This window comes from Eupeodes corollae, chromosome 1, assembly GCF_945859685.1.
Source record: "Eupeodes corollae chromosome 1, idEupCoro1.1, whole genome shotgun sequence".
Lineage (NCBI taxonomy): Eukaryota > Metazoa > Arthropoda > Insecta > Diptera > Syrphidae > Eupeodes > Eupeodes corollae.
In genome coordinates this window covers 236342927-236365190 of record NC_079147.1, presented here as the reverse complement: position 1 = coordinate 236365190, position 22264 = coordinate 236342927, and the positions used below count along the sequence as shown (strand labels likewise).

Sequence of the window (22264 nt, the reverse complement as noted above, 5' to 3'; positions counted from 1 at the left end):
CAATTAAAAGAACAATATTAATTACAAGTGAATCAAAACAAAGAACATAAGCGTAGGTTTTATTATTATAATAATTTATGAATTTCACACTGTCATTATAACTCTCATCAATATACAATCCAGAACGCACACCATACCTATCAATTCATGAGTAAGTACTTTATTACGCCAAGATTACAGCTTTTTTATCACACAGGTCTTATCATCATCAATTTATATTATCGGATTTCCCAATTAACTAAATGGTCAAAAATAAAAATATTGAACTTAAACTAAGCGTAACAAAAACTCAGAACTCAGCGAAATATTGGAAGCCCTTAAATCTATATTTTCAGCGGATGCAATATTGAACTGATAAGCTCCATCTGAAAACAGGTGGAGGTACTTTACCGCCGCCGCATCAATTATTGCAAAAAGAAGTTCCAAGGCGCAATCGGTCTCGAATAAGGCAGTTTTGTGTTTTTTTCTTCGTTTATTAATTATAGCGAACAATGGTAGTTTAATAATGGCAATTGCATTCTGGTTAGTAATTTACTTGTTCTTATCACACCGGTGATAAACTTCAAATAAAAATACAAACAATAAGAACAAGCAATGAAATGATAAAACACACATCTGTGGCATATGCTTGTAGATTGGAAATTATGTTGTTTTAAGTTTGTAGACGACGACGAGGACGACGCACGGAGGCGGATAAAATAGACGTATTTTTTAATCAATTTATTTGAAATTTCTTGTGTAACATTTTCTTCACAATCATTTTTATAGGAAAAAATACACCATATTCACTTGTGTTTTCTTTATCACACGAGGAGGCTATAATATTCTTTTCTATAAAGCTCGTGCGTTTATCTAAACTATGTGGGTAAAGGTACTTGAGTTGCAATTTGAATTTTATAAAGGTTTTTGAAGACGTTTACGTTTTCGAAAAAAAGAGGAACAATTGAATTCGCCGAAAAATAAAACGACGGCGATGACGACGTTTGGCGCGAAAAACGAAATGTCAAAGTCGAAAACGCAGCAAGCACGATTATACTTCGTATATACTGTTGAACGATTAAAAATAAACAGTTACTACGTCTGTTATTGACAGTCACTCGAATACTAACTGCTAACTGATATTTCGATGCTTAACTGAAAGTAAAAACCATTACCATTGATAAGAAAGAAAATATCATTTTATTTTTATTGTATTCCTTGACGTTGACGACGAACTATACGATATATCAATGTAGAATGATATGGAAGTAACAGTATATGGAGAATACTGATGACAGTGTAGTAGTCGTATTATTCTTTCGTTGTTCGAATAGATTAGTTTTCGTTCGAATTCGATGATAAATTGCATTTAATTTTATTAACTTTTATGTATGGAGTATACCTAAACAATAATATCTTTTTTTTTAGTAATAGGGTTCGAGTGAAAAGTCGTAAAAATTTACGATTTTTTTTACAGTAGTGTTTTAGAAGGTGTTTATTTTTTATTGTTTAATGATACCTAATTATTGTATAGTCAAATTAATCAACTTTTTAATCAGTGAGGATGTGATATCCATGATGTGGAGATAATTAATTGCAATGAGGGGAAACTTAATGAATTTGTAGAGTTGATGGGGTCATCTCAAAAAATTGATCTTTTGAGTGTTTTTGAAGGGTTTTTCAATTGGCGGGGGTAGATTTTGGCGCGTGGTGGCAACCATTTTGTTTTGATGACAGCTGTCAAATATTTTGTTTATAATTAAATTGCTTATGCCAAATCATCATGGCAAGTTACACGATGGAACAGCACATTTAAATGATAAAACTTTATTATCAAAATGAGTGTTCGTTAACGTTGGGCATTGCGCCCATTTTACGGTAGACGTTGTTGCCATTTACAGTAGACTCTTCAACATTTTGTGGCCAAATTTGAGACAACCAGTTCAGTAAACAATCAGCCAACATCCGTACGATCTAGGAACGCAACATCAGCCGAGAATATTGCTACGGACCTTAAAAGTGTACAGCAGAAAACGTGCACAAAAACTCGGCCTTTCGCAGACTTCAACTTAGCGAAATTTGCATTTTGCATCGGGCCTACACCCGTAAAAGATCCAACTGACCCAGGAGCTGAAAGTTCATGACCATAGAAAACGCCGTTTGATCGCTGACTGGGCTTTGAATCGTTTGGAAGAGGACCCCAATTTCGGTCGAAAATCATTTTTAGTGATGAGGCGCATTTTTGGATGAATGGCTGTGTTAACAGGCAAAATTGCGGTATATGACAGCAACCTGCTTGAGGCTCACCAAGTGATAATGCATCCTCAAAAAGTTACCGTTTAGTGTGAATTTCGGGCCAGCGTGGGTGGCGTAATTGGTCCGTATTTTTTTGAAACCGTCACATAAGGACCTAGACGACTTGTGGTTCCAGCAGGACGGCGGCGGCGTTGCTACGTGTCGCGCCACATAGCAGAAGCCACGGTTGAAATTTTGCATGAACGATTTGAGGGTTGGTTATCTTTTACAGAAGTGATATGAATTGGATTTCTTGAAGTCGCAGGTCTATGCAAATAAACCACAATCGACCGATGCCCCAAAGGTAAACATACCACATGCATCCCTCAAATTCAGCGGGATCTATGCAGAAGTCATTGAAAAATGTACCACTCGGATCGGTGCCACCGTAAGAAGCCGAGGCGGGCATTTGAATGATGTCATATTCAACACTTGTTGCTTATCAGCTCTTACCACAACATGGTACCTGCACCAATTCCTTTAATTCTATATGGTTTAAATTCTCCGTAAATAAGCAAATCATTCACTTCTGCTTCCTTTATCGAAGCCCTAATTTGGACAGAATATTAACTTCTCGTGATTTGATGCTTTGTCTGATTCTATCCAAAGAATTGTTTCGTCCTATCCTCGCACTGAAATCGTTGTTACGGGCGATTTCAATGCACACAATTCAACATTCAGGCCAGACAATACCCGGTGGAGTGTGTGCAGAAGTCTTCGCTGAGTTGAACCACCTAACTCAGCTGGTCAACGAGCCCACCCGAATATCGGACGTTGAAGGTCGAGAAGGAAATACTCTTGACATGTTTCTTACCTCTGACCTGATGAGTACACTGGTAGTGTTCTATCATCTGACCATTGTATTATATCAGCAAATTTCTCGTGTCAAAACTGTTCAGTCAAAGAAAGAGCTCCTAAGGGAACCGTTTGGCAATACGAGAAAGCCAACTGGGACGGTTTAAATAATTACTTCAGGATCTTTAACTGACCACTATGCTTCCTCGATAGTGACGTTGACGCCAGCGCTGATATGATAACAAGTTTAATTCTCCTGGGAATGAGAACTTTTATACCGAACAGGGTTTAAAGTATCAGACCTTAGGGAAACGCATGGTTTGATGCGAGCTGTAAAGAGGTTATTAGGGTCAAAGAGGTAAGTTTCCGTTGCTATAAAGCCAACCGTACTGATCAATGCCAAATTTTTAAATGACCAAAAATTACGGCAAAAAATACTGCAATGTCCCAAAGTCAGTACAAATTTTTGGTCATTTGTAAAAAACATGAGGAATTCTTCCTCTTGATCGGTTCCTACGCTCGTTTCCAATGACACTCCTTTTGTTAGCTCTTTAGAGAAAGCTAATCTCTTTGCTAGTCAGTTCGCCGCCAATTCTACGCTGCCAGTGAGTGTTATGACTCCGCCTGTACTTGAGCGAGTTAGTGATTATATGGGACCAATCTTTTTTCGCACTCATACTGTGGCAAGAGTCCTTAGAGATCTAAGCACACATAAATCCGCTGGTCCGGATGGTAACCCCGCTATTGTTCTTAAGAGGTGTTCTTCTGTCCTACTCCTCAGGTCTCATTCTGAGAGAATGGAAAACTGCATTTGTCTAGCCCATCCCCAAAAAAGGTGAATCTTCCTCACAATCTAATAACCGACCGATTGCACTTACGTCCCTTCTTTCCAAGGTCATGGAAACCCTGATTAATTATCAGCTCAAGAAATATCTTGAAGATCGAAAGCTTCTTAATGACCGAAGCAATAGGTCCACTGGTGAGCTCATGGTTCATCTCACCGAATAGTGGAGCAAATGTTCACATCGCTTTGGAGAAAGTAAGATTATTGCACTTGATTTTTCAAAAGCATTTGATAGGGTTTGGCATCATGCTCTCCGATCGGAAATGCATGCTTTCGGTTTCCATGAATCCCTGCTTCATTGCGTTAGTAATTACCTTTCGGATCGTTTAATACAAGCAGTATTGGATGGATTCAAGTCTGAAAACCATAAAATAAATGCTGGTTCTGTTCTATCTCCAAAACTCATTCTCAATTTTATTAATGATCTCCTTTCTGCAACATCTAATCTAATACATTGTTTCTCTGACGATATTACTCTTAGCTTTTCATATTTGTTTTCAGACTCACATCCCTCTTCTTCGGATGTGGAACTGCAACGACAAGATATGATAAGCTCATTAAATTCCGACCTAAATAGCATTGTTCAATGGAGATTAAAAAACCGCGTGGAATTTAATGCTTCGAAACCCCAATGCTGTCTTGCATCGTTAAAGCGAGATATACCCCCCTTGCCAATATCCATGGATGACACTTGCATCGAGGAGACTAAACATATTCTCGGTATGTGTGTCTTGGGTTCTTCACAGGTACGACCTCTTGCGACGAATAGACAAATCCTCCAATACCATTACTTGTCATAAAAAGTGTTTTTTAAAATAGCCTCGGATTCGGCCTATAAACTCTAGGTAACCACTATCCCTCAGAGGGATACCTTACAATTTTCTGCTTCCCTACGGGCTTTTGCTAATTTATTTATTTAAATACTGTGACTATAATGGCGAAACTTATTCTTTTAATAACAATTGTAGCCACTGACATAATAGATATGGAGTGCTGTGCTAGTAGATTTAAATTTCCCTAGAAAATCTCCCTTTCAAATGATTTTACCTCTTTAGCTATGCTTGCCTTTTTGTAGGTTTGGTGGAAAAAATTAGAATTAATCTCTTGTTTCTTTGCCTCGATAATGTTGTTTTTCAAAGAAATTAAGGACATCTATTAATATGAACATTGTCAAAATAAACCAAATTCAAAAATCATATCCAAAAGTTTCTCTATATTTCCGCTGAACCCGACCGAAATTTTAAATTGAAAAACGATGTAGGGTAAAAAAATTTTCTTTATGTTAAAGAAAAAGCTCGGAGAACCCACCAATTACTGTCGAGAAGCCAAGGCACCGACAGAGACTTACAGATTGGTTTGAATTGTGGAATGGTGAAATCATTTGATGATTTTTTTTTTCATAAATCATACTGGGAACAAAGTTTCGAACAACGTTGGGATTTACAAGCCATTGTTAAACAACTTTTCTTTTACCAAAATTGAAGACATGGGTTGTGATGACCTCTAGCTTACGAAGGATGGTATGCAATGCCATACACTCACAATCCAAGACAAATTTTTCTTTGTACTAAATTCACAAATCATGTTACCAGCCGTCTTGGCGATGTCATTTCGCAAACTCCGAGCTGCAATTTGATACCTTTGGAATTTTATGAGGAAAACCGTCGTCAAGGTTTTGGAAAATAGAACTGACATAATGCGCTACTGTTACTTTACATGGAAAATGTTTTATTTTTAAAAATAAATAATGAAATAAATAAAAATTCCTATCAATACTTATATAAATATTTTCAGACTGCCAAAATAGGAAAAAGTGGGCCATAATTTCGTACACAGTCCATTTCCCTCAAAATCATAGTAAGAAGGTATTTATAAATTATAATTCTTTATATCGAAAAATGGTTTTAAATGGTAGACAAAATGGAACTCCGGAGACAGAAGCAGTTATTTTGTTAAAAACCTTCCACTCTAAAGAAAAAATGAAGAAGTTTTTCCATGTTAAGTAGTATTCACATGAGCGCGACCAACGAACGACGAATGAATTACAAAATGTGAGTTTATATACGTTAGAAGACATATTTCCACACAAATTCTTAACAAAACGGTAGCAATATAGTTTCTATTTGATTTATGATACATACTTTTACTTTACATTATAATGTATTATTAAATTTTAGAAAACAAATTTATTCGTCGCGAAAAAAATTATAGTTGATACGAACTGTCAAACTTTATTCGCGTTCCACATTATCCACACTCGCAACGAATAAAATAATCGCGCGTACTTAACCTAAAAAATCATTCTTGTTTTGGTTTCGGTGGTGTATGGTGTTCGGCTGTGGCTTCATTCGCGACGAATTAAAAACTCTCATGTGAAAGAAACGTCAAAATCGACGAATATTCGTTCATTCGTTGGTCGTTGGTCGTGCTCATGTGAATAGTACTTTAACAATGAAACAATTTAGATATGCTTTGTATTTTAAAGAGCTGGCGTGAAATTTAAGACTAAAGCATCTTGCACGTGAGCTACGAACTACGAACTGTGGACGTTCGTATATATTGTCTTTTCTTACCCATGCATTTATTTCTATTCACAGATAGCAACGAATTAAATTACCATTTTCTCCATATTTTCCTCAGCCATGATCTTTCTCACAAAAACAAAACAAGAGTGGTATAATTTTGAATTTATTTATTGCAGTGTGGATGGTATGTGGAATGTGAATAAATTTTGACAGTTCGTAGCAACCACACTGCAATTCGTTACTACTAAACTGTTTTTACAAAATGTTATTCTTTTAGAGAACAAAATGCAAATTTTATTATCCTAAAATTAATGTCAATTGGTTTCTTAAGGCCCAACTATAATAGGCATAAGCTAGCATATGCGCCCATAAGTAAACGTGCGAATACAAAGAATCCCAATACCAGTGAACATAATGGAGTCTAGCTCCGTTTCGTTAAATTTTTCTCAGTTTCGTTAACTTAAGCAAGAGCGATACCAGTCGCTCGCCGCATAAGTAAAATCTGACATGTAGATACGTGAGCAAAATTGCATTATGGCTATGCAGTAATTTCACAAACTTAAGTAAATTTTCGTTGGGTTTTTGACATAAGCGTATGTTTGCTTATGATTATTATAGTTGGGCCTTTATAATTTAAATGTGTTTTTGTTTTAAATGGACTTTTTGAAATGTGTAGAATCCCGTTTGTTCGGCCATTTGTTCGTTCGTTGTTCGCTGTCATGTGCAAGGCCCTTAAGGCGATTTGTTGTCATTTTTAGGCCTCAAACTTTGAATTGAACACTTTCGTTGTTGCAGTAGGTATTGTTGTCTTGGTCAAACCAATGCCATTAATTTGTTTTAACTCTTTTAACTGAGTTTACATTTTTATAACCTAAGAACGATTGTTTTTTAGAGTTATGGAACTTTATGTTTAATTGCTTTTAATTTTTGTCAGCTGTCAAGTGATTCATTTTCATTTTGATTTAGATTTGGTGAATGGACTCAATGCAAGATGGCCATTGATTCCAATTTTTATAAGCGAATTTTTTTTTGCGATCAAACTCACTTTATTTTATTTTGATATAATAAAAAATATAATAAAGCAATAAAAATAACATTTAATCCTTCTGGATTAGAAGTTTCCTGAATCATGGCAGTAGATTTGTGTTCGTTTTTTTACAGAAGTTGCTGGAGACAATCCCACTGAATCCGAACTCGATGTTAAAGGAATGCTCCTTGAATATACAGGAGTAATTTCTGCCTTCCGTTTGGAGTCACATTATGTAACATAAGGTTCTTTTCCTTACGATTGTCAAATGAAACGTGAGGTCGAACCTTCATGCATGGAATTCCTATGGCTGAACTCGTAAACGTCAGGCGAAGTCGAAGCTGAAGTGTGTTTGTGTTTCAGCCATTAATGCCTTTAAGTAGACTCATAGAAATCTTTATCTCCAATGATAATCTATCATTGTTGTTAATTACTTTAGAGAAGTTGGCTACTAGCAGCCCATATCTAGTAGACAAATAAATCGAACAATTGAATTCACTTTGAAACTAGGCCTTCAAATTTTGTAATCAAAAGTCATTAAACATCAAAAAAATTGGAATTATTTTTTTCTTCAAACCATTTGGCTGCAATCAATTAATTGATTGAAATGTGTGTTATTAAACTCAGACTTTCTGGATGCTGCGTGTTTCGAATATTTTCTTTTGAACACCCATCCCATCAATCTCGCATTTTTACACTATGATGTTTTCCGGTTGCGAGTTTATGACACTTCCCTTTCATTTTTTGTTCTCATCCACAAAGTGAAAGTGTGAAAATAATTAAAGAAAACTGCACTTTTTACTACGGCAAAGATTATTGCCATCATTAATACGGATAATAATTCAGAATAAAGTAAAAATAGAAATTGAAATAGTCTACCAAGCTAGACTCTTTCAATCATTCCTTCATTTAATTTCATTATAAGGTCTTTGCTCCACTTGAATTTGTCCGGCGGAATATTTCTTGTTTACTCGGTAACAATAGAAAGAATAATAAAGCGACGCCAAGAAACAAAGAAAGGCAGGAAAGAGAAACGTCAAAAACCATCCAAGAATCCTGAACCCAGAACTCTGCGGGTTGAGACTTTTTAAAGAATTTCTATTTCACCCACTTTCTCTTTGGCACTTATTTGCGTCTTTCTAAAAACGTCTGAGTGTAATAGGTAATAGCACACAATCCCATATTATCTTCCAATGTAAACAGAGCCTTAAGATGAAAATAGTTTTTACTTCTTCTATTAATCCCTTCAACTACCTAGATGTCTCTCAGATCGTCAAAGAGTCACAAAGAAAATTTACAGAAAAAAAAACCCAAAGCAAACTGACAGCAGCTCACGGCAGCACCTCTATGTATTCCGTTGTTTCTCTTTGAGTGCCGTCGAAGTGTCGCGATTCCACATCATTTTCTCGTTGTAAAGTGAACAATTTTTGTGTGTGAATAAGTGATAATTGCTGCTAAATTAACTAATCAAACAGCAATGTAAGTAGCAATAAATAAAAATTAATTAAAATTTCACCAACTAAATGTGAAATTTCGCCCAAAATCCCCTCACAAATCGCCCCTAAAAACTACCAAAATTGCACTTGCAAATTCTTCTTCCAAGATGGCCGAACAAAGTCCGTAACAGTTTTCTTCTTCGACGAAAAATAAAATGGAAAAATACGCGATTTTATAGTTCTGCTTCTGATTCTGAGACTCGAAGAAGGAAGTTTCGTCTTTGTCCAAGGAACTTAGAATTTTAATTTTAATCTTATTTGTTTTGTGTTCTCGTCAAATTGGAATTTTTTGTTTTGCCTATCAGCCGTTGGCTGTTCTCGCAGCTCGCTCTGCTCGTTGCTAATCTTGAAAAAATGTAAACCTAGTCTGTATAAGTTGAGTAGACTCGGACTCGGATTCGGATTCGGAGCGGATTCAAAGTTTAGTTGGTTTTTGGATGACACATCGTTTGGCATCGATTTTTCATTTTTGCTTGAATTTCTGTTTTCTACTTCTATTATATTTTGCGTGCCGTCCATATGGCTGGGGCTGTGAATGTCTGTCGTCTAAGTCTTCGTCATTGGGTGGTTGCTTTTAGGACGGACTTATTTTTTTTCTTAAAAAAAACTAGCATCTTTGGTTTGTTTCTAGAGATTGAGATAATTTTCTTTTGTTTTTCCTTTTATCGACACCATCATTATGATTCTCATTGAAAAATTTACATAATTCACATTTCTCACAGTTAAATAAAATGATATATCGCATCGCGTAGTTGGAGATAGTGGTCTCTGCGATACTTTGCTGCTGGTGGTGCTGCCGCTGCATTGTCAGTCTTTAGTGGTGGAACCTGTTTCTTTTTATCTTCTCCAACAACACACAACTTACCACAATATAAAGTTGAATTGTTGTTTTCCTTTTTTTTCTTCTCCGAACTAAGGAATTTTTCTTCAAAGCACTGCAGTATAAGCAGCAGTGCGGCCTGTGGCCTTTTTGTGAAGAAAAGAAATGCACAGGTTACAGGTATGATGGGAAATTCATGTGATGCAAAAGCAGGTACTTCAGATACGTACGGGCTAGAGTTGCCACACACCGAGGGCTTAGCTCTTTCTGAACTCTTTTTCTTTTTTTGTTGCAAGAAGTACCAAACTTCTTATAGGAATTATTTATTTAATTTTTTAGCTTTGTTAAATTAATTTAAAAAAAAAACTGTCAAATCTCGATGGTTTATAGGTATAACGCAATATTTATTATAAAACCAAACAATCAACGCAAGAAGCTGAAATATAACATAACTGCCATATAGTAAATCTAAAAGTATGTAATATTATCTAAACATACGAAGGCGTATACTATCGCTCTTATTTTTCTTTTTTGCTTATTATTATTTTCCTCTGTTTGTTTTGGTATTTTTGAGCTACCTTCGTTTTGTGTCTATAAAAAACTCATAAGAAATAGAAATAAGGAGAGAACAATTTAGTGAAAAGATTTTGTAAGACTTTCAACATGGATCCAACAAGAATATATTGGCCAGCTTAAGCCAATGTCTTTGAAAAACAAACATGGAAAAGCGTTGTTTAATCCTCAAATCTGAATTCAGTGCCGAAAACAATTGATGCTGTGTAAGACCTCAATGTGACATACAAATGTGGTAACATTGGAATGGTTATTATGAATAATTATTTTGGGAACAGGAATGTTCACATTAAAGTCTATATATTTTGCTCAAAAAAGGATTAGTTGCGATTGGTGTAAAGAAATGAAACAAATTCAATGGTAGTGGATTGAAAGTTATGTACAATTCATAACATGATAAATCATGCTTGCCTAAAACTAAACAGAAGTTGACAGTGTGGGAGTTTTAAGATTAAACAAATCCAAAAAAAAAAGATGTTTGTGTTCCATTGAAGCACTTCCGAATAAATAATTTGGCAAACTCCCACAAATCAGTTGAAACAAATGAATTTTTGAAGACTCTTTACATTGAATTAAATCACATCCAACGCTTTTTTCTTGTTCCTTGGTATCAAAAATAAATTTTCTACACCAGAAGAAGCTTAAAATATGTTTAAGAGGTCTCCCAAATTTTAAACTGTTAATTACTTCATATTAAGAAAAAAAAATTATAAAACCGTGTTAGCTGTTCAAAAACTAAGGAAAATATTTTAGACTTCCATTTCTTTCACATAAAAGACAAATTACTGTCTTTTATGAAAAATTCCTTATACCTTTAGAGGGAGTATAGACAAATTCGGAAAAAATCTTTGTTTTTTTTCTTTAAAATGTCTTGCTTTTTGAATTTAAAGCGCTCAACATAATTGAATACCATGATTTAACCTTTAACCACTTACCTTTAATATTTAAACCAAAGCCATTGCAACAAAATAGATTTAAAAGCAGTGAAGCTGCTCTTTGACTGTAAGTCCTAAAAATGATTTCAAGCAAGTGGTGCGCTGCTAGCTCTAATGAATTCCAGGGCCGTTTGTCAGCAATAAAATAAATAAATAAATTGGGTGGCGCAACAGTCCGTTGAGAATTAGGGCCTAGTGACTTGCAACTCTCAACCATCCCTGTGTGCGAGTACTGTTGTTAGGGATGGCGGGGACCTATAGTTTTGAGCCGTATCCGAACGGCTAATTTGAGAAAGCACTTTTTATGACAAGAATTACTTTTAGAGAATTTGTCAATTTCTCGCAAAAGGCAGTACCCGCAAAAAAACTTTAGATGGCATATGCAGGGATCAAACCCAAGATCTCTGGCATAACAGTCCAACGCACTAATCATCATGCCACGGGTACTACAGTTTATCAGCAATACCGCGCCTATTATTCAACTTGAAATTGTTTCAGACATACAGCCTGTCAAAATAATAGCAGTAAGAAGGGAATACAGAAAAAATTGAATAAATACCTAATGATTTTTAATCGTTATAAATATTTATATTTATTAAGCCACATTAATTTTAATCCAGGTTATGACAAGAAAAGTTTGTATTTTATCAAATAAATAAAAATAAAAAAAATTTTACCTTCAAGGTAAAGATTTGCTTCGGTCAAAAAAATAGCAGCATTCACAAAAATTAAGGAAATTAACAAAATGTTAATAAAAATTTCAAGAACCCTTATTGCTCTCCAATGGGATACTTTTCTCTGCAGTCTCAACTGTTATCCAAAGCTGATTATTGTTGGTCGGTTTTGATGCTGCAACCATTTTTTTAACATCTGCCCAAAGGTTCTCTATTGGGTTGAGGTCAGGTGATTGGGGAGGCTAATCTAAAACATCCGTCCATAAGATATTTCGCCAATCCTGAAAGGGCCTATGAACATGGGTCTTAGCAAACTGAATTCTTTGGCAATGTGTTTTTTTGTCAAAAGTGGAACTTTTCTGGGGCTTCTGGCGTTGAGATTATTTCTTCTTAAAATTCTTCTAAATGTTCTACACTTGCATTCAATTTTAATTCTTTTTTTATCTCAGTAGCAGGCAAGTAGGGTAAGGCTTTCGAGCATCTTACAATTCTCCTTACCGATTTCGGAGATAAAACTTTTTTCCTGCCGCGGGTTTCAGGTTTTTTTTTTATAATTTTTTGGATTCGAAATCATTTTTGCCGAGATTTGAATAGAGTTTTGGATTTCCGTATAAGTTTTTCCTTCAGAAAGAAGTTGGCGAATGATTCGGCGTTTTTCCGGAGTGCAGTGTTTACTACGGTCCATACTGTAAGTGTATCTGAGTATAAATATGATAATACAATGAGGCATTGAAAGCTTACCTTGAAACTTGAAATAATTATAATTTAAATATGCAGAGGATCAAAAAACAATATATAAATACCATAAGCTTGCTAAAACTGCTATTATTTTGACCGCTAAGATATACACTTTAAAAGCATTCGAGTAACGTTTAGGAAAAAACCGTTATGTCATGGAATTTTTTTTTCTGGAAATGGAAGACAAAATGTTCTAGTACCAAAAAAGTAGTTAAAGAATGTAATTAATTGTTCATATATTGCATTGTACTAGAATATATTAATAGGGAGGTTACACTGCTATTATATTGACTGGCACTGTATCTGCACAGACAAGCGACTTCACTTAAACCGATGAAAAAGTCCAGCGACTTCAAATAAACCCACAAAAAAGTCCAGCAATTTTGGAGGCCAGGCTACATTCCCAAAACGCTAGATAATACGGTCACCAAAAGTTTCCTTCAATAAATGGATTGTCTCGCTTGTACTTACGAATCAAATCGATGTTTTTTAATACATTTGCGCGATTTGCAAACTCTTTTCAGGAGTAAGGCTATTAATTATGAAATGAGAAACAAAGCTGAGCATAAATCAATGACAGCTGTCAAAAAGACCAACTCCAAAAAAGTATTTCCAGATGTAAAGTCTAAAAATAATATATGTACCTAATTTTTATATTTCTTTTTATATTGAACGAGAAGTTGATTTTTTAATCAGCGTCTGCCAAGGGGATCGTTAAAGAATATCAGTCTGCCTCTTTGTATTAAGACATGTGGGAAGTTCTTGAAAGTTTTTGCAAATGGTTTGACTTGCATAGTGCCACAGTTCATACGGTCTGCTTGTTCGTTTTTTGGCTTCAGGTGAAGATTAAAATTATATCACATCTTTAAGACGAATTTTCACCATATTTGTGTTCTTCCTCACCCCGAAACCTATCGATGACTATTCAACTAAACAGTTTCACATATTTTGGCATTTCGTTTTTGAAGAGCAAATTTGATTTTTTAACTTCTTGTCTCAATTGTTCAGTTTTATATATTGTTAAATTCAGAATTCGTGACCAATTCAATTCAATTCAAATATTAATTTATTGCAAGTAATCATTATAAATTTTACAGAGCTTTAATGATTTTTTTTTAAGCATTGGCTTAGCCGTCACCTCGACTGGTAACTTTAAAATATTTAAGTATACAATTGAACAAGTACATACATATGTATAATGGTATAAAATTAGAAAAAAAAGTAAAAAAGGTATAATTTGATTGTATAAATAATTTCATTATATGATTTATGTATATTCCGTTATTATAAGCTTTCTATAGTGGTAGCTAGCTCTGACAAATTTGACAAGGTTCCCCTTGATCCATTTAAAATATCAATTCTTCCCTGTACTGATAGGATTGGTTTACCAAAGCATTCTCTTCTTTGCTGGTTAAAAATTGGAGACACACTGATGAAATGAAAGTAATCTTCTTTAGCTCTCAAGTTACAAAATTTGCAAAATTGGTCAAAGTTTCCTTTGTATGGTTTTCCATTCAAATGTATAAGTTCACATCTTGATTTTATAATTAATTTAGGAAATATCTTTATAGGAGAAAGAATCTTGGAAGTAGTTCTAATCACACAAGTTATAATTAAGCTGGCTATAGAGTAATCTGCTCTCCGATTGACAGGCGGTTATATTCTTCAAGTTTTTGGATGATTTCGTAGAACTTCGTTTCGTGTTGAAATTGATCTGCACAACTTCTCCGCAGGAAGCAGCAATATTTTCCAATATTTTTGTTGACCATCATTATTTAACATATCCAAGTTTCCCGTAGACCAAACACTTTAATTAAATAATCACCCTGTAACTTTAGATTTAAAATAAAAAGTTTTAAGAGGCCTATTTCCAAATAAATTGAATAGTTTGGTCCGGTTAAGGGAATATTGAATATTTTCTTTAAGAAATTTGTTTGAAACTTTTCAATTTCCTCGTATTCTTACATACCCCATACTTTGCCGCATAACAGTGCGAAGATTTCACGGCTGCATTGGAAATATTATATTTTGTATTATGTTTGTGTGATCGTTAGAGTAAATCTTCTTCCAAGTACCATTAAGTAAGCTTTGTGAAGTTTTTCCCTTTTCTGCAAGGTGCTTGCTATAATCCAGGGTTGGATTTAGTAAAACTCCCAAATACTTGTATTCTTTCGATATTTCTAAACGACTTCCATTAAGTATCCATTAGAGTGACCGCAATAAATCGATTTTCGAAGTTGGGTCGGGGGAACCCCATAAAATGATCAGTCTTTGCAGATTTTTAGCTAGCCAAAATTTCAGCTCGATTCGATAACGCTAAATGCTGCCGACACGTGCTCAAATTTTCAAAAAACTCTTTTTTTCTCTGTTTTGCGAAGTAAACTAGCCCTAGATCCCAAACAACTGTCCCTATTCTCATTATTTATACAGGGTGTCCCGTAAGTAATGGATAACCCTGAAATGCCTCATAGTAGACTTTATGACCGTCCTGAAAACTGATAAAAAAAGTTCTATCCCAACCACAAGAAAAGTTATATGCATTTTTTTGTTCTGTGCATTATTTTTTTTCTTACTTTACATTTTTGAATACCACGGCTACAAGTGAATGAGTTCCATCATTTTTTTTAGGAATATTTTACATTACTTGTGCCAACACATAAGTAGAAGAAAATTATTATAACTGTTGGACTTCTTAGAGAAACAAATTATTTAACATTGAATTTCAATGCAAAATGTGAAAACAAATAGTTTTTGAAAAAGTTAAATCATAGCTGGTATAAAAAAAATGCATGAACTGAGTGGCCAACTATTTTAAAAAATGCGCGTTTAATGCAGATTTCAAAATGGTATTACTTATTATTATATCTAGAGTCAATAGCAAGTTATTGGTAAAAATCTGCAATACTAGAGTAAAACAAAAGTTTTCAAAATTAGCACAGTAAACGTTAAAATAATACCAAGCGTTGAACATAGCAGACTTTTGATTTATTGGCGGTTTCTACGATGTTGTCCTAATGATAAATCCAAGCTTTCAACTTCTAGCGCCGAATACATTATTGATAAAATGTCAAAAAGTGCAAAAAACGGTTACATTTTCTAGCTTGTTTTGAATTTTACCTGTTCTATTGGGCTTTAACAAACAAAAAAAACAAAAAGTCTTCTGATTTAATTTTAATTGTTTTTTTTTAATAGTAAATTGTAAGATCCTGAGAAAGTGAGACCGCATAAATTCGTATGTTTTTTAAATTTTGAACCAAAGTTCTTGTAATTTGATCTTAATTCATAAGATTAAGACCACGACGAACACTTACTTATATCGTTTTTATTGTTCATTCTTCAGAAAAATTAACGGTCTAAATAGCTGTTTTCCTGAACCTGCTTTTTGATAATTAAGACTTTTGATTGAACTTTTTCGATGCCGCGTATTTTGTATTCTGCATAAGAATATGCAAACATACATTTCATTTATGGAGTGTGCAAAGGCAACGCAAACGAAGCTGTGACTCTGTATAGGGAAAGGTACCCTAAAGCATGTCACCCTGATTATTGAGTGTTTATTAGAGTCCATAGCTGTTTCTCGGAAGGAAGTGAATGATAGTCAAAATTGAAGAAGATCCTTAGTTTTTTGACAAAATTCTTTGGAGCGATGAGTCGACATTTAAAAGAGATGGCTACACTAATCTCCATAATCTCCACTTCTGGGCACTACAAAACCCAAACATCATGAGGGAAAACAGGTCTCAATACCAATTCAAAATAAACTATTGCACTGGGATTCTCAATGGGAAAATAATTGGACCCTTTGAGTTGCCGTTGATTTTAACTGCCCAAGGTTATTTGGAATTCCTCCAAAACGACGATCTCCCAACCTTGCTGGAAGAAGTGCCTCAAGAACTAAAGGAATCCCATTGGCTTCAAAATGATGGTTGTCCAGCACAATTTGCTGTGCCTGTACGGGCATTTTTAAATGCCAGATATCCAGGCAGATGGATATTACGTCTGGGACCAATTTTATGGCCACCCCGTTCACCAGACCTAAATCCACTTGATTTGTTTCATTGGGGATGCATTAAGGAAATCGTATACAGCAAGCCGATGAGGTCTTTAGAGGAAGTAAGAAATCGTGTGGAGGCAGCTGCACTTTTTTGACATTTTTATCAATAATGTATTCGGCCCTTAGAAGTTGAAAACGTGGATTTATTATTAGGACAACATCGTAGAAACCGCAAAGTCCAACAGTTATAATAATTTTCTTCTACTTATGTGTTGGCCCAAGTAATGTAAAATATTCCTGAAAAAAAATGATGGAACTCATTCACTTGTAGCCGTGGTATTCAAAAAATGTAAAGTAAGAAAAAAATAAAGCAAAGAACAAAAAAATGCATATAACTTTTCTTGTGGTTGGGATAGAACTTTTTTTATCAGTTTTCAGGACGGTCATAAAGTCTACTATGAGGCATTTCAGGGTTATCCATTACTTACGGGACACCCTGTATAAATAATGAGAATAGGGACAGTTGTTTGGGATCTAGGGCTAGTTTACGCAAAACAGAGAAAAAAGAGTTTTTTGAAACTTTGAGCACGTGTCGGCAGCATTTAGCGTTATCGAATCGCGCTGAAATTTTGTCTAGCTAAAAATCTGCAAAGGCTGATCATTTTATGGGGTTCCCCCGTAACGAATTCGACAAAAAAAAAATTCTTCGGGAGTTGCGGTCACCCTAGTATCCATGTGTTCCTAACTTTACTCCGATTGGAACGCGAAAAGACCATTACTTTCGTTTTGTCTCTGTTGATGACAAGACCCCACTTGACACAATAGTCCGTAAGACGATTTACCATCAATTGCAGGACTTCTGCTGATTCGGATAACAAAAAAAGGTCATCAGCGTAGAGTAATACATTTATTTCGATACCCGCAATTCGGACACCTTCTGGAATGTGCTTAGCTATATCATTAATAAAAAGAGCAAATAGAAGAGCAAAGAGTGAACATCCCTGCTTTACTCTAGTAAGTGATTTAACTGGTTTTGAATATGTTTTGCCGTTTTGGATTCGTGGCCATTTGAGTCGATTGAGTTGATTTTTGAAGACTGCACTTTTTTCAATCAGTGAAAGGTGAAAGATTACCTTCTATGGAGTGATCACAAATTCAATGTTTATAAAAAGGTACTCAGTTAATTTCTACTCATCGCCAACTACAATAGTCGGAAAAAGTATTTTGACAATACTATTTGTAATGCTAGACCACTTGATATGGTAAACTGAGAAATGTAACGAGAATCCTTTGCTACTCAAGACCAAAAACAAAGTACCTAGACAACGGTAAAATCCATAAATAGTTTATTTTTCTCATACATTCTTTTTGGGACCCTTTTAATGAATACACTGAGCCATAATTGACTGGAAAAAGTATTTTGACATAGTAATCTTTGCAGTTTCTTTCGTGTCGCGTGCTATCAGAGTTGATATTTCCTATTTATATTGTCTCTTTTTAATAAAATGTATTAACTTCGACGACATTTACAAACAATTAGTTGATAATAATGGGTAAAACGTCGGAAGTTAGTCAAGATTTAAGAATCGAGATGGTGACCAAATATTATGCGGGTATTTCGGTGGAAAAGTTAAGCAAACTATAAAAAGTTCCTCGTCAAACCGTCTACTACCAAATAAATAAGCAGAAAAAAAAAACAAATCCACGCGAAATGTTCCACGTTCAGGGCGACCACGCAAGACTTCCAAGAAAGAGGACCGTTTAATAGTCAAAAAGTTTAAAGAAAATGTGCTGAACACCCCAAAATCTGCAGCAATTGAAATAAAAAAAGAGTATGAAATTGAAATTTCAGAAAAAACGGTAAGAAATCGTTTGAAGGAGGCTGACTTTGCTACTTACATAGCCAGAACAATACCCCAAATATCCCAAAAAATAAGCTTAAACGCCTGCAGTTTGCCAAAGAATTTTTACACAAGCCTTCATCATTTTGGGAAAAAGTATTGTGGACTGATGAAAGCTGTTTTGAATACCACGGATCAAAAAAAAAACTTTTTGCAGAATCCCTAAGAAAATGCGAAGCAAAGTAGCACCTGTGTGTAAACGAATACCTCATGGTGGTGGCACCGTCATGTTTTGGGGATGTGTTTGCTTTAATGGCACCGGAGACTTGGTAGCAATCGATGGAATGATGAACAAACAAATTGATTGGACAGTCGTTCATTTTGCAGAAAGACAACGCACCTTGTCACAAAGCCAAGATGATAACTAATTTTCTAAAGGAAGTGGGTGTAAATACTCTAGATTGGCCACCTCAAAGCCCCGACTTAAATATAATAGAAAATGTGTGGGCCTGTATAAAGGCCGATTGCAGAAAATCATTAATACCAACGGAAATTTCATTTTCTATTAAATTATGTTTTAATTTAACAAATTAAAACATTTGAGTTAAAATATGATTTTAAATAGAGCAATTATTATTATAGATTAAAGAAATATAAACAAAAACATTTTACTCCATCATTTTACTCAAAATTTCAAAACCTTGTATGAAATTTGCCTCACCGTTTTTCCCATTTTCGAAAATTGAGAACATAAATACGTTCTAAAATTTGTTTATGGAAAAAATTCCAATCGCGAAATTTTACTCACAATAGCGCTCACTATTATAAATAAGTTTTTCGTGCTCTCTTAACACTCCAGAATAAACATACAATGATAGCTTTCGTTGATATATAATTTGTTTAACATTTTCAATTAATACCATGGTATTACTTTCAACAAAGTTTTGACTCATGAAAAATTAAATGAATGTCTTGAAGAGATCAAATAGTTTCTCTACTTCATTGATGTTATAGCAGACCAACTACTAAAAGATAGCAGATCAAAGAAAGAAAATAGTATGGGACTACTACTTTGCACTTTTCGATTTCTTTTGTATTTTATTTAATTCAAAGCCAGAGGCAAGAAATTGTTTATGCACATGATCAAATTTTTCCATGCAAACTAGCCGTCACTTGAATTGAGATTTGAAAGGTGTTTACATTTTAAAATTTGTAGCAACATCAAATACGATAGTAAGTCAACTCGAGGCTGATGGAAAACGTAAAAATATATGAAACCGATTGCTTACACATAGTCCATTCAGAGTACTAAGTTATCAGATTCTTTCGATAAGCTTGTGCATAATTAAATGTTAGTACTAAAGCTACTCTTAATTGACAAAAGCTCAAACATTCCTTAAAGCCCACCCACGCAAGTATGGCAACTCTTCTCCTTGGGGCAAGAAAAAGCACTTTAACAAAATCTAACTATTCTTCAGACGCCTGCGTACTTTGTATTGTTGCTGTTGCAATTCGTTTTTTGTATCTTCTATTGTGTGTTTTAAAGAAAAACAATTTTAGCTACCAACATTCAATAGAAGAAGTAGAAGTTCAAAAAAGCTCTGCCAGTATGGTATTCACCGTTCAAAAGTGATAACACATTTTTCTTTCATCGTGACATTTGCTTAAAACAAATTTCACAAAGTACACACACATTAGAGAAAAAAAATAAAGAAAACTTTAAAACGCATCGTCAGACCAAACGGAACATGTCTTCGTGTCAGCGGTGTTACTATATTTAAATGAGACATACAAAAACATATGACAAAAAGAAAAATAAACTGACGTTGATGTGCAAAGCCCCTTATACTTAAAACTTAAAGCAAAGTGACGACAGAATTAAGAAAAATTAAAAATAAAAAAAAACCGTTGTAGCGTTACAAAACAGCAAAACTAAAGAATCCAATTCAAGTGCAAGGTCTGTAAACATTAAAATTTATTCTACTACATAAAAACCTTGTACAATGCCTTTTTATATTTGTTATTTGTTTTCTTTCTTTTTATTTATGTTTTATTTATTTCTGCTGTCGTTCTAACCTATTGTCTTTTTTCACACACAAGTTCCTCTTTGGCAAATTATCGTCTTCGTCTCGTTGATCAATTTTTTTTTCAGTTCAAGAAGAAACAGAAAAATTCATTTAATTCACAGAAAGACCTATATATTGGACGCAGGTTTATTTTTTAGCTTATTTTTATTAATAGCTCCTTCACCACCCACCGCCTCCTCCGCCCACCTTTATACAAAAAAAGAAATAATTTTATTTACGCTGAGAATGTGATACATTTTTTTTCGTAAATAGAACAAAACATGAACAATATAATAAGTAAAAATAGAAAATGTTGCTAGAATGTTTTTTTTTTGGTCGAAGGTAGAAGAGGGCGTTCGGTAGGTCGAACGGTGGTGGGTGGGTAAATCGATTTTATAAAAAAGAAAATCTGGAAAATACATCTTCACATACTTGCTGATGATGGTTGTTGGTAGTTTTTTGTTTTTGTTTTTTCGCAATCGTTGTTCGATGACATTGCGCATGTTTCAAAAATGCAACGTGGGTTTTGGATAGTCCAATCGTCGTTGCACAGTGGAGTTGTCTATTTATAAAAGTTAACCGAAAAAAAAGGAAACCACTCAATGAGATTTGGAGTTTTTATTATTATTCATGCGTAAGTTCGTTTTTCAAACATTGAGAACTTATATGGAAAACACAAGGTTTAAACGTAAAAATATTCAATACAAGATAGTTTTTGAATTAAATGAGTCAAAAAATGTCTTTTCCTGGCACTATTACTCCTTACGTTTAGATACCTTAAAAATATACTCAAAGCCAAGTTAGATGTTTGTTTTCCAACCATCATCAGCTTAAAAATAACAATCGTAGAGATCACTGAAGTAATGGTCATAGAATAGGTGTTATATGACATTTATGAAAAGACGAAACATGATTAGAAAAGAAACCAATTTGGAAAACAAACTGTAGAACAGTGGTCTCCAATTAGTTTCGCTCGGGATCCGTTTTAAGAAATGAAATGACCATCGTGGTCCGCACATTTCATTTATAAAAATAAATATTAATTAAACAAATGTAATTAAGGAAATAACAAATGTATTTTGTAACATTAAATCCTGGAGATGTTCAGTAGTAAGTCGAGATCGAAATTTATTCTGATATGATAATACATGTCGATCCAAACAAAGTAAAAAGTTTCAAAGCTAATTTTTGTAATTCTTGATATTTATTACCACACACAAATTTTATCCAGAACTCTTAACTGGCAACTTCCGATTGTTTGTGTTTTAAAATTATTGTGTTTTCTTGTAAATCGATCATTTCCATCTGCAGAGTAGCTTTATCACTTCCGAAAACAATTGCAGCTTCATTGCTCCATTCACTATTAGGATGCAGAGAATAAATGATGCTGCGGATTTCTAAAACATTCTCAATTTTCGAATTTTAAGATCTGTAATGAACGTCTTGAACTGACCGACGTCAGTCTCGTTGTCATTGCTGATTATTTTATTTAAATTTGGGGAAGTGTAAGCATTCATTTCCAAGATCATTAATAAAATGATCAAGTTTACGAGGGAAGCTTTTGACAACTGACATGAACTCGCATACCAGCTTTCCCTGGCCTTGAAGTTTAAGGTTCAGGTCATTGATATGTGTAAAATATCCGTTAAGTAAGCAATGACA

At 34.3% G+C, this 22264-nt stretch overlaps 2 protein-coding genes across 4 annotated transcripts in view; one reads left to right on the top strand and one right to left on the bottom strand.

Annotated features, from left to right (window-relative positions):
- Positions 1-1110, bottom strand: part of LOC129942473 (phosphatidylinositol phosphatase PTPRQ) — a 40324-nt gene extending 39214 nt beyond the window's left edge. For both annotated transcript variants that reach the window (XR_008781037.1, XM_056051449.1), the window contains exon 1: positions 921-1110. The gene's annotated coding sequence lies outside the window, so the exon portion shown is untranslated. The remainder of the gene's footprint in view (positions 1-920) is intronic.
- Positions 1111-8785: 7675 nt separating this feature from the next.
- The window catches only part of LOC129939704 (lissencephaly-1 homolog), a 45337-nt gene continuing 31858 nt past the window's right edge, over positions 8786-22264 (top strand). Inside the window, exon 1 of one of the 2 annotated variants that reach the window (XM_056047855.1) lies at positions 8786-8944. The gene's annotated coding sequence lies outside the window, so the exon portion shown is untranslated. Of the gene's footprint in view, positions 8945-20155; positions 20494-22264 lie in introns of those variants that run through there. The other variant, XM_056047930.1, reaches the window with a different exon arrangement.